The following is a 12294-nucleotide window of genomic DNA, read 5'->3' as shown; positions in this document are numbered from 1 at the left end:
CCACTGCTAAGGCCAAAAGCAGGAGGCGACCTGGCTTCGACCGCCGGCAGGACCCAGGGAGGCATAATCTCGGAAGCAGCCAATTAAGAGGCCACTGCTGGGGCCGCTGTCCAATTAAGGATGGAGGCTTGCCCCCAATAGCTGCCAGCCCAATCAGTGGGTCAGCAGCCTCAGCAGTGCCACCGCTAGTGGTGGACATTGCTGAGGCAGCAGCTCCAGAGAGAGGGCACCTGAATGGCTGGGTGCCCTCAAAGACAGATAAGTCGCATTGGGGGACATTGAGGCCAGGCTGGCAGGCCTCAACAATTGGGGGTGGGGTGGTTGCTGAGTGCTGGCAGTACCATTGCCATGAGATGGCCCCTCCGTGGGCCATGGAATGCCCATAAAGGAGACCCCCCCACACCCCACCCTGGAACTCGCTGGGAGGCTGCCAGGTTTCATTGGGTTCCCCATGCAGCAGTGGGTCTTCCTGACACAGGCAAAAGGCCCTCAGAGGTGGGAGGTGACCCTTAATTGGTGTGAGTCTGATCCACCAACTTTCCCGCCACTGGTAATATAGCATGGGGGCGGGAAGACATTGGGCTCCCCTCACGATGCCTTCCCCCACCATTTTGCCAACCCTCCCACCTCCCATCCCGTCCCCAAAGGACCTGGAAAATTCAGCCCATTAACTCTGTTTCTCCATAGATGCTGCCGCACCTGCTGAGTATTTCCCATATTTTCTGGCTTTATTTCAGATTTCCAGCATCTGCAGTATTTTACTTTTGTTTCTCCATAGCCCTGTATCTTGCTCTGCATTAAATATTAATCCAATTTTCCCTTAAAAATGCATTGGTATCTGCCTCAATCCATTCCATGCTCCAACAGCTGTCGGCGCAAAGAACATCATCTCCATGATACATAAAGACAAAATAGATTATACTTAAATTCTCTCATTTGCTTACATTTGGGACCACAGGAAGCTGACAGAAAACAGAGAAGGAGCAAGATGTTTCACTTAATTGTGTGGAATGTGGTTCAATTAATTTTAAAATAATAAGGGGAATAAAGAGAATATAAAAAGATACTTCACACAAAATCAAGTCAAGCAAACGAAAGGATTTGATTAAAAAATAAGAAATCCATGAGCCAGACTTCTTCCTTAAATTAACTGGAGAGATTTTCCTAGATCCATGCAGACCCTGGAATCCTCATGGGCAAAGTAATTGACTTAAGGAACAGGCTGCTACTTGGATTGCCATTATACTATATATATCAGTATTCTATATTGTAGTTGATGCAAGCTGGTAGACCCAAGTTGCATTGCTAACTCTGGGTTATACCAAGCAGAACAGCAAAGGAGCACTAAATGCTTCAACTTCATTCCCCAGATGTCATCAGAATGCAATCTGGAGCATCCCTTCTGTCATAAAATGAAGAAGCTTCCATGCTAAGATTAATGAGTGCCCAGGTGGCCCAATTTTTAAATATGGTTCTGCACCAGACTGGAGTTATACCACACTGAGCAGCAAAGCCCAATGGTGTGAGACTACTTAATAGAGATAGTTTCATTCAGCACAGAAACAGGTCATTTGGCCCAAACAGTCCATGCCAGGCAGTCAGTCCATGCTGGTGGCTCTGGTTGGTCTGTTATATTTGGTCAGTCTGGTTGGTTTGGTCTGTCAGGTTAGTCACTAGGCTTGGTTGTGCTCAGATTGGGACCTTGTTCTTCTTATACTCCTTATTCAGTTGCACTATCACTTTTGCTTCAATTTATATCAGAAACCACTTCATATCAACACAAAACAGAGCAACAGGATTCGGTCAGCCTCAAGGCTGTTCAAGCATTCAGTCAGATCATGGCTGAACTGGCTGTTGTATAATTTTTTCATTCGTTCATGGGATGTGGGCATTGCTGGCTAGGCCAGCATTTTATTGCCCATCCCTAATTGCCCTTGAGAAGGTGGTGGTGAGCCGCCTTCTTGAACCACTGCAGTCCATGAGCTGTAGATGCACCCACAGTGCTGTTAGGAAGGGAGTTCCAAGATTTTGACCCAGTGACAGTGAAGGAACGGCGATATAGTTAGGATGATGTGTGGCTTGGACGGGAACTTGCAGGTGGTGGTGTTCCCATGCAACTGCTGCCGTTGTCCTTCTAGGTGGTAGAGGTCACAAGTTTGGAAGATGCTGTCGAAGGAGCCTTGGTGAGTTGCTGTAGTGCATCTTGTAGATGGTGCACACTGCTGCCACTGTGCATGGGTGGTGGAGGGAGTGACTGTTGAAGTTGGTGGATAGGGTGGCAATCAAGCAGGTTGCTTTGTCCTAGATGGTGTTGAGCTTCTTGAATGTAGTTGGTGCTGCATTCATCCAGGCAAGTGGAGATTATTCCATCACACTCCTGACTTGTGCCTTGTAGATGGTGGACAGGCTTTGGGGAGTCAGGAGGTGAGTTACTTGCCACAGAATTCCCAGCCTCTGACCTGCTCTTGTAGCCACAGTATTTATATGGGTGATCCAATTCAGTTTCTGGTGAATGGTAACCCACGGGATGTTGATCATGTGGATCCAGCGCTGGTAAAGCCATTGAATGTCGAGAGGAGTTGGTTGGATTCTCTCTTGTTGGTCAGTGCCTGGCACTTGTGTGGCACGAATGTAACTTGCCACTTATCAGCCCAAGCCTGGATATTGTCCAGGTCTTGATGCACATGGACACTGACTGTTTTAGTACCTGAGGAGTCGTGAATGGTGCTGAACATTGTGCAATCATCAGCGAACATCCCCACTTCTGATCTTACGATGGAGGAAAGGTCATTAATGGGGCAGCTGAAGATAGCTGGGCCTAGGAAACTACCCTGAGGAACTCCTGCAGTAATATCCCGGGACTGAGATGATTGACCTCCAACAACCACAACCATGTTCCTTTATGCTAGGTATGACTCCTACCAGGGGAGAGTTTTCCCCCAATTCGCATTGACTCCAGTTTTGTTAGGGCCCCTTAATGCCACACTCAGTCTAATGCTGCCTTGATGTCAAGGACAGTCACTCTCACCTCAACTCTGGAGTCCAGCTATATTGTCCATGTTTGGACCAAGGCTGTATTGAGGTCAGGAGCTGAGTTGCCCTGGCAGAACCCAAACTGAGCACCAGTGAGCAGGTTATTGCTGAGTAAGTGCCACTTGATAGAACTGTCAATGACACCATCCATCACTTTGCTAAATTGAGAGTAGACAGATTGGGTAGTAATTGGCCAGGTTGGATTTTTTCTACTTTTTGTGTACAGGACATATCTGGGCAATTTTCCACATTGTTGGGTAGATGCCAATGTTGTAGCTGTACTGGAACAGCTTGGCTAGGGGCACGGCCAGTTCTGGAGCACCAGTCTTCAGTACTGTTGCCAGAATGTTGCCAGGGCCCATAGCCTTCAGCCGTTTCTTGATATTGTGTGAAGTGAATCGAATTGGCTGAAGATTGGTATCTGTGATGCTGGAAACCTCAGGAGGAGGCCGAGATGGATCATCCACTTGGCACTTCTGGCTGAAGGTGGTTGCAAATGCGTCAGCCTTGTCTTTGCACTGATGTGCTGGGCTCCCCCAACATTGAGGATGGGGATATTTGTGGAGCCTCCTCCTCCTGTTAGTTATTTAATTGTCCACCACCATTCACGACTGGATGTGGCAGGACTGCAGAGCTTAGATCTGATCCGCTGGTTGTGGGATCGTGTATTTCTGACTATCGCATGCTGCTTCCGCTGTTTGGCACACATGTAGTCCTGTGTTGTAACTTCACCAGGTTGACACCTCATTTTGAGGTATGCCTGGTTCTACTCCTGGCATGCCCTCCTGCACTCTTCATTGAACCGGTAGAGTGGGGGCTATGCTGGGTTATGAGGTTACAAATTGTGGTTGAATACAATTCTGCTGCTGCTTTTGGCCCACAACGCCTCATGAATGTCCAATTTTGAGTTGCTATATCTGTTTGAAATCTATCCCATTTAGCAATGGTGGTAGTGCTACAAAACATGATGGAGGGTATCCTCAATGTGAAGATGGGACTTCGTCTCCACAAGGACTGTATGTGGCCACTCCTACCAATATTATCATGGACCGATACATCTGTGAGAGGTAGATTTGTGAGGAAGAGGTCAAGTTGGTTTTTCCCTCTTGTTGCTTCCCTCACCACAACTACCGAGTGACTCTTGGTGATAGGCATTGAAGTCTCCCACCTAGAGTAGATTCTGTACCTTTGCCACCCTCAGTCCCTCTTCCAGGTGGTGTTCAACATGGAGGAGTATTGATTCATCAGCTGAGGGGGTGGGGGGCAGTAGCTGGTAATCAGCAAGAGGTTTCCATGCCCATGTTTGACCTGATGCCATAAGACGTCATGGGGTCTTGAGTCAATGTTGAGGACTCCTAGGGCAACTCCCTCCTGACTATGTACCACTGTGTCACCACCTGGACATACCCAGGGATGGTGATGGTGGTGGCTGGGACATTGTCTATAAGGTATGATTCTGTGAGTATGACTGTCAGGCGGTTGCTTGACTAGGCTGTGGGACTGCTCTCCGAATTTTGGCACAAGCCCCCAGATGTTAGTAAGGATCACTTTGCAGAGATGCCAGGGCTGTGTGTGCCGTTGTTGTTTTTGGTGCCTAGGTGAATGCCAGGTGGTCCATAAGGTTTCATTCCTTTTAGACTTTTCTCTAGTGGTATGGTACAAGTGAGTGGCTTGCTGGGCCATTTCATAGGGCATTTAAAAGTCAATCACATTGCTGTGAGTCTCAGGTCACATGTCAGCCAGACCAGGTCAGGACAGCAGATTTCCTTCCCTAAAGGACATTAATGAACCAGATGGGTTTTTACGGCAATCAACAATGGTCACCATTACTGAGACTAGCTTCTTTAATTCCAGATTTATTAATTGAATTTAAATTCTACCAGCTGCCTGGGCCTCTAGATTGCTAGTCCAGTGACATTACCACTATGCCACTGCCTCCCCCAATGCAGGGAACAATGATTCAGTTCATGCATTCCAAAGGAAATTAGATTATTTTTTACTTCAGCAATGACTGGAGCGATCTGGACTTGGCCAGAAAAATGATTGGTTGCTCAGAAAGGACTTAAATAGGAGAGCAAGCAGTGCGGCTAAATGGCCTTTTCTCACTTCTGCATACCTATGGAGCAGCAGAGGAGTGTTTCCGTCTCCATTCCAGGTCACCAGATCCTCAGACAAGTTAAACATAAAGGGGTAGATTTTCAACTTGCCACCCAGGCATAAAAATGGCATTGTACAACAGCTGTTGATGTTCATTTCCATTGAATCAGTGAAACCAATGGTAGTTTATTGCCAAGGGAACAAATTGAAAATCTACCCATTGAAATTGTCTCATCAGTGGAACACATCCATGTGATATTTAGTTGCTTATATGAACAAGCGTATATAAAATAATTTGACGAAAGCATGTTGGAAATTTTAATAAGGACTACATCTATAAGGAAATGTTTGGTAATAAAGAAAGATGGCATGAGAGAGCTGAAAGAAACATGAAAAATATAGTGAAACTATGCAGCAGAGAAACACCTGCCTCTTCCTGACACTGCTCTCAACCCAGAAATTGGGTCCTGCCTAACTTCGAATGTGAACCCAGTGGCAAACACAAATGGCAACATCAAAACTGATGAGAAGAGGACCCCAAGCAGCAATGCGCCTGTTGTGAAGAAGATGAAGATCAGATGGCGGGGTGCCTGCACCAGACCTACCTGGGATGTGGAAGGGGCAAGCAGTGGTTGACAGTGGCCAGCACTTTCAATGTGAGCCAATGTGTGTGCTCTTGCTCCTTCTAGCTCCACATTCAAGTGAGCAAAACACTTCTAACCTTTGGTGGCAGCCTCTGGCAGTTCAGTTAATGACCACTGGTTTGACTGCTGTTTGCCAAGAAAATAGCACAGCATGCATGGCATAAGCTGTGGTCAGTCGCCATCCATTATCAGAAAGGGGACTGAAATAGGTGTTAGGCCTAATACCTGTTTCGGGCAGGCATCCTAACCAATACGATATGTGATGCATACCTGTCTTGGAACAACAGTGTGCACATTGCAAACCATATTGCTCAGCACCAGTTTACCGCCTGAAATGGCAGTTAAAATGGCCACAGCAACTTACCTGCTACAATCCCGTTACTTGCCTGGAGGCTTAAATTTTGAACCTGTTCTCATGAGCAGGCACTCAGGACACCCGCCAGAAGACAGCAGAGTCCTGCTTTAAGTAAGTAGATTGGGCCCCAATTACATCATTGGATCCTGACTGCAGTTTTTACCAGAGTCCTGCGCAGGAATCCATTCTGGTTTTGCCATCTGGCCAACTTGGTGGCAAACAGGAGTGGGATCAGACCATACTAATTCAGACCATAAGTTAAGTCAGAGGTATTCATATCTTTACTTGTTCTTTTCATGGTTTTGCCCAAAGTATGGCTAACTATTAACCATCATTAGTTAAATTAGTTGGATGTGTACCATTTTTGCCTGTTGGCATTGTTGGTGTCATGTTCTGTGAAGTGGAAATGTCCTGAATAATTGTCAGAACTCGCAACTAAATCTGCCTCTCTTCTATGTCCTATCCGTACAGGACCACCTTGCTTGATTTCACACCTATGTGGCCCAGCATAGCTGGCAATGGTTTAACTTCCTGCTGCTGCATAGTCATCTTTGAAATGCTTCCATGTTCCATCCTTGGCCCCCTCCATTTCCTTATTTGAATGTTGTTCCTCAATGATATTTTCTATTTGACAACTCCAAGCTTTATTTTCAACCACCTTGCTCTGTGAAAACCTCTGTGTTGAATGCTGGCCAAAACCAAAGTATTTGGCTCCCACCAAAAACTCCATTCTCTTTCCCAACTCCTTGCTCAGGCTGAGCCAGATGGTACACAACCTTGGTTTCCTTTATGACCTTGGCTGAGTATCAACCCCACATCCGATCCATCACCAAGAACACTTACTTCTAGCTCCAGAGCATCATCTACCTCTGCCATTCCCTCACCCACATTTTCACTTCAATTTTTATCTACAATTTCGTGACTTCCAGATTTGATTTCTCAAACTGCATCTGAATTCCCTCTTAGACAAACTGAAAATCATCTAAAACTATCCCCGGCACTTAAATCCATTCAACCATCACCAACAACAACTTTTTAAAAATTAATTCATGGGATGTGCGTGTCGCTGACTAGGCCAGCATTTATTGCCCATCCCTAATTGCCCTTGAGAAGGTGGTGGTGAGCTGTCTTCTTGAATCGCTGCAGTCTATGTGAGGTAGGTACACCCACATTGTTGTTAGGAAGGGAGTTCCAGGATTTTGACCCAGCAACAATGAAGGAACGGCGATATAGTTCCAAGTCAGGATGGTGTGTGACTTGGAGGGGAACTTGCAGGTGGTGGTGTTCCCATGCATTTGCTGCCCTTGTCCTTCTAGTTGGTAGAGGTCACAGATTTGGAAGGTGCTGTCTAAGGAGCCTTGGTGCATTGCTGCAGTAGATGGTACACACTGCTGCCACTGTGCGGCGGTGGTGGAGGGAATGAATGTTTGCGGATGGGGTGCCAATCAAGCAGGCTGCTTTGTCCTGGATGGTGTCGAGCTTCTTGAGTGTTGTTGGAGCTGCACCCATCCAGGCAAGTGGAGAGTATTCCATTATACGCCTGACTTGTGCGTTGTAAATGGTGGACAGGCTTTGGGCAGTCAAGATTCCTAGCCTCAGACCTGCTCTTGTAGCCACGGTATTTTATGGCTACACCAGTTCAGTTTCTGGTCAATGGTCGCCCCTAGAATGCTGATAGTGGGGGATTCAGCAATGGTAATGCCATTGAATGTCAAAGGGAGATGTTAGATTCTCTCTTGTTGGAGATGGTCATTGCCTGGCACTTGTGTGGCGTGAATGTTACTTGCCACTTATCAGCCCAAGCCTTGATATTGTCCAGGTCTTGTTGCATTTCTGCACAGACTGCTTCAGTATCTGAGGAGTCACGAATGGTGCTGAACATTGTGTAATCATCAGCGAACATCCCAACTTCTGACCTTATGATTGAAGGAAGGTCATTGATGAAGCAGCTGAAGATGGTTGGGCCAAGGACACTACCCATCTTGCATATAACTTGCATCTATATAGTGCTTTTAACATAGTAAAACGTTCCAAGGCACTTTAAAAGAGCATTATCGCAATAAAATTTGACACTGAGCTACATAAGGAAGTATCAGGGCAGATGATGAATAGCTTGGTCTAACAGGTAGATTTTAAGGAGCACCTTAAAGGAGGAAAGAGAGGTAGAGATGTGGAGAAGTTTAGGGGAGCAATTTCAGAGCCTGGCTTCGACAGCTAAAGGCAAGGCTGGCAATGGTGCAGCAATTAAAATCAGGGATGCGCAAGAGGCCAGAATTGGAGGAGCACAGAAATCGCGAAGGCTTGTGGAGCTGAAGAAGGTTACAGACTTCGGCAGAGGCGAGACCATGGAGGAATTTGAAAACAAGCACAAGAATTTTAAAATAGAGGCACAGCTGGACTGGAAGACAATGTAGGTCAGCGACCACAGGGTGTGGTGGGACGACCTTAAGAAGGGACTCTCTTAAGACAAGATCACCTTAAGGACTGCAAGTGCAGCTCGTCAGAGGAAATGATGTTGAGTCTCACATGACCAGGGAGTTGTGGGTGGAGCCTGACCGAGTAAGAGGTGTTTAATTCTGGCTCATGCATTAACTCTTTATATATATATTTGTGTTCCAGTTCAGTTATAATAAAACTCAAGTTTGGATATGACTCTTAACAGATCACACACCAAGGGACAAGAAATATTGCACAGAGCTGCTGGGTGACTGGGATTTGATGCAAGTTAGCATATGGGCAGCAAAGTTTCGGATGAGTTCCAGTTTTCATAGGGAGGAAGATGGGAGGCCAGTCAAAAGAGCATTGGAATAGAGTCAAGTTTAGAGGAAACAAAGTCCATGGATGAGAGTTTCAATTGGAGACGAGCTAAGGCAAGGATGGTGTCAGATGATGTTATGAAGGAAGTAGCCAAATATGACACCAAGGTTGCTGTTCAGCCTCATTAGACTGTTACCAAGGAGGGGGATAGAATCGATAGCTGGTGCCTGGAGTTTGCGGTGGGGATCGAAGACAATGGCTTTGGTGTTCCCAATATTTGATACTGGATGTCAGTCAAGCAGTGGTTCCTTGTTCCCCAACATACTAAATTAAAAATTCTCATCCACTCTTTATTCTCTGGACCAATCCTACAGGCTGAATTTAATGAGCCCACCGCTGGTCCCAATGGCAGGCCCTGAATTGGGCGGCGTTCCGTGCATCCCGTGTGTAGCCGCGCCACTGCAATTATGTGGTGGGTGACCATTTAGCATAATGTTAGCACCGGTCACCCCCAATCAAGTGGCGGGGGCAGGAGTTGAGATGCCAATTACGATGTCAGCTGACAGCGGATCACACGCCTTCTAGCCTTAAAAGCCTTCCAGCCCTGCAAATCACTCCTGCCTTGCAATCAACAGAAGGTCTGTTTACTGTGAAGCATAAAAATTTACAGAACTTTTTCTTACACCACCCAACCACCCCCCCAGGAAGAGTGAACAGGATGGCCAAGGGTATACACTTCAGGGATGCCTCCCTACAGATTCTCCTCCAGGCTGCAATGGACAGGCGGGAGGTTCTCTTCCCCAGAGATGGCAATAAGAGGTCCTCCCACCTGACCAAGCAAGTCTGGATGGAGATCGCAGTGTAGGTCAGCAGCCATGGGATCACCCAACGCAACTGGGTCCAGTGCGGGAAGAGGGTCAGTGACCTCTTGTGTTCAGCCAAGGTGAGTGCTCCGTTCCAGTGCTCCTTTCGGGGTTTGTATGTGACTACACAGCAGGTTCTCCGACATGATGAGGGTGCCACAAGCAGCGCGATGGCAGAAAGGTTATAACAGCATCATGACAGAAGCATGGCTGCATCTGGGCCACACACCACCTTTGTTTATAACTCACCCCCAGTAAATCCCATGACAGTGTGTATCATCATGAGATACATCACATCCCCCAGTTGAGGACAAGGGGCCCATTGGAGCAGAACTGTCATGGTGATACTTATGCCAATTCATAATTTCTCCATTCTTCCTCTTGCAGGAGAAGAGGTCCCATAAGAGGAGGGAGGAGACCAAGACTGGTGTAGGGGTCCCTGACATTCATTTTCTAAGCCATGCCAAGAAAGAGGCTTTAGAACTGGTGGGAATCCAGGGAGGATGTGCATTATCTGATCGGGAGACTGGAGTCCCTGCACAAGAGAGTGATTATTGCTGTTCATCAAAATATTAATGAATTATGGAGAACCACATCAGGCATGTTTGGCATTATGGGATATGTGCAGCCTAACCCATACATGCTTCTTTTCTCTTATGCAGGTTGGCATTCACAGGTGACTGCAGCAACAGAGGGACAGCTGTCAACCTCTGAGGAGGAGGACCACTCAGATGATGCACCATCCCATGTCTCTCTTGCATCTTCCACTAGTGCAAATAGTTTCACCTCAGTGGGTAATAGATTGGTGTTAGAATCAGGGTCACTAGCTGGTGAGAGCACCACACATGTGCCCGAGCAGCTGGCCGAGGCTGAGATAGCCGAGGCCTCTGACAGTCGGAGGGTTGTAGGTGGCCAGGCCCATGCTGAGTCCCAGGCATGCTGGAGTTGCAGAGAGAGGTAAGGTAACATCTGGTGGAGATGCCAGAAGGCATGCAGAGCCATGAGTGGATGATGGAGGAGTCCATCCATGCCATGACTACTGCCATGTCTTCCTCCATCGAGAGGTTGGCAACCCTCATGGAAAGCCAGATTCCACAGATGTGCAAGGACCTGCACACCATCACCTTGTTCATGAGCTGAACTCAGAAGTGACAAGGCAAGAGGAGAAGGATCCTGGAGACTTCTCCCACTCCTTGTCCTTCTCTGTGAGCTGGGAGGTTCCAGCAAGCCTTGAATGGGAGAAGGAGAGGCTGCCCTCCACATCTGGACACTCCCCTGTAGACACCGGTTCTCAGCCCCTCTGCATATGAGCCCAGCTCCAGCAGCCGTGACACCTGAGGAGAGTCATGCACCAGTGCAGGAAATCCTCAGGCAGCCGAGGCCCTCCAGGTTTCAGGCACCCAGAGGACAGCCGCTGGAGTCATCTCAGGCCAAGGGGTGTCCTGATCAGCAACCTGCCTCCAGCACAGCTGCTAGCACAAGGGTCACACCGCGCAGGAGCACCCACAAATGTATTAAGAAAAGCACCTAGCCACTCTTGGGGATTCACGGGCATGGCAAATATGTTCTTTGGAATTTAATTACACATCATTTTGTGCCAATCATTAGCCATCACTGTGTGAAACCCATGCTCCATCATTCCTTAATTGTGATCTTCTGACTTCCACCCTGCCCCTTAGTGCAGTGCTGATGTGACCACAGCCCTCATTATCATGGCAATGTGACTGCATATGTTCTCCCATGGCCACTAGCGCTCATCGCAGCTGGTCGGCATTCAGGAGGCGACAGACTACATGCATTAAGGTGAGTCTTTATTGGATTTTCAGCGAGTGGACATCAGGGTGGTTGAAAGTGGGTAATTATGAGGTTGTCTCCTGCCTTCTTTGCGCGTCGCTCAACATGTCTGGCCTCCATCACTGTGTTCTCATCATACAGTGTTGCTTGCCCCCGTCTCTCCTCTGCTTCCTCCTCGTTGGAGGATACAAACATACAAATTAGGAGCAGATGTAGGATGATTGTTGCTCATGCATATCTTCCTCATGTAAGGCCTCCCCTCTCTGTAAGTGCTAGATTTTTCAGAGTACAGCAGACCACCTTGATATGCGAGACCCTTGACAGGGCATATTGCAGGCCTCCACCAGATGGATCGAGGTAGCGGAACCTCATCTTCAGCAGCCCAATGGCCTACTCGATGGTCACTCGGGTGGAATGTGTTGTACCTCTCCTCCGCTGCATTGCGAGGGTTCCTCACAGGCATCAGAAGCCATGTCTTCTTTGGGTAACCCTTGTCCCCGAGAATCCACCCCTGAAGGTGAGTGAAGGGGTTGAAAAGCTGAGGCACCTGGGACTGTCCTGGGAAGCAGGCACACATGTGCAGGAAATGCAGGTAGTCGCAGACCAGTTAAACGTTGATTGAATGGAACCTTTCCTGTTGACGAAGGTGGCTAGCTGGTCCATGGGAACCTTGATGGCCACATGCGTGCAGTCTATCAAACCTTGCACCTGTGAAAATCCAGCTATGTCCCCAAAACTGATGGCCCTCTCA

The sequence above is a fragment of the Heterodontus francisci genome, chromosome 17, assembly GCF_036365525.1.
Source record: "Heterodontus francisci isolate sHetFra1 chromosome 17, sHetFra1.hap1, whole genome shotgun sequence".
In the NCBI taxonomy this organism is placed as follows: Eukaryota; Metazoa; Chordata; class Chondrichthyes; order Heterodontiformes; family Heterodontidae; genus Heterodontus; species Heterodontus francisci.
Note: the sequence above shows the minus strand (reverse complement) of the source record.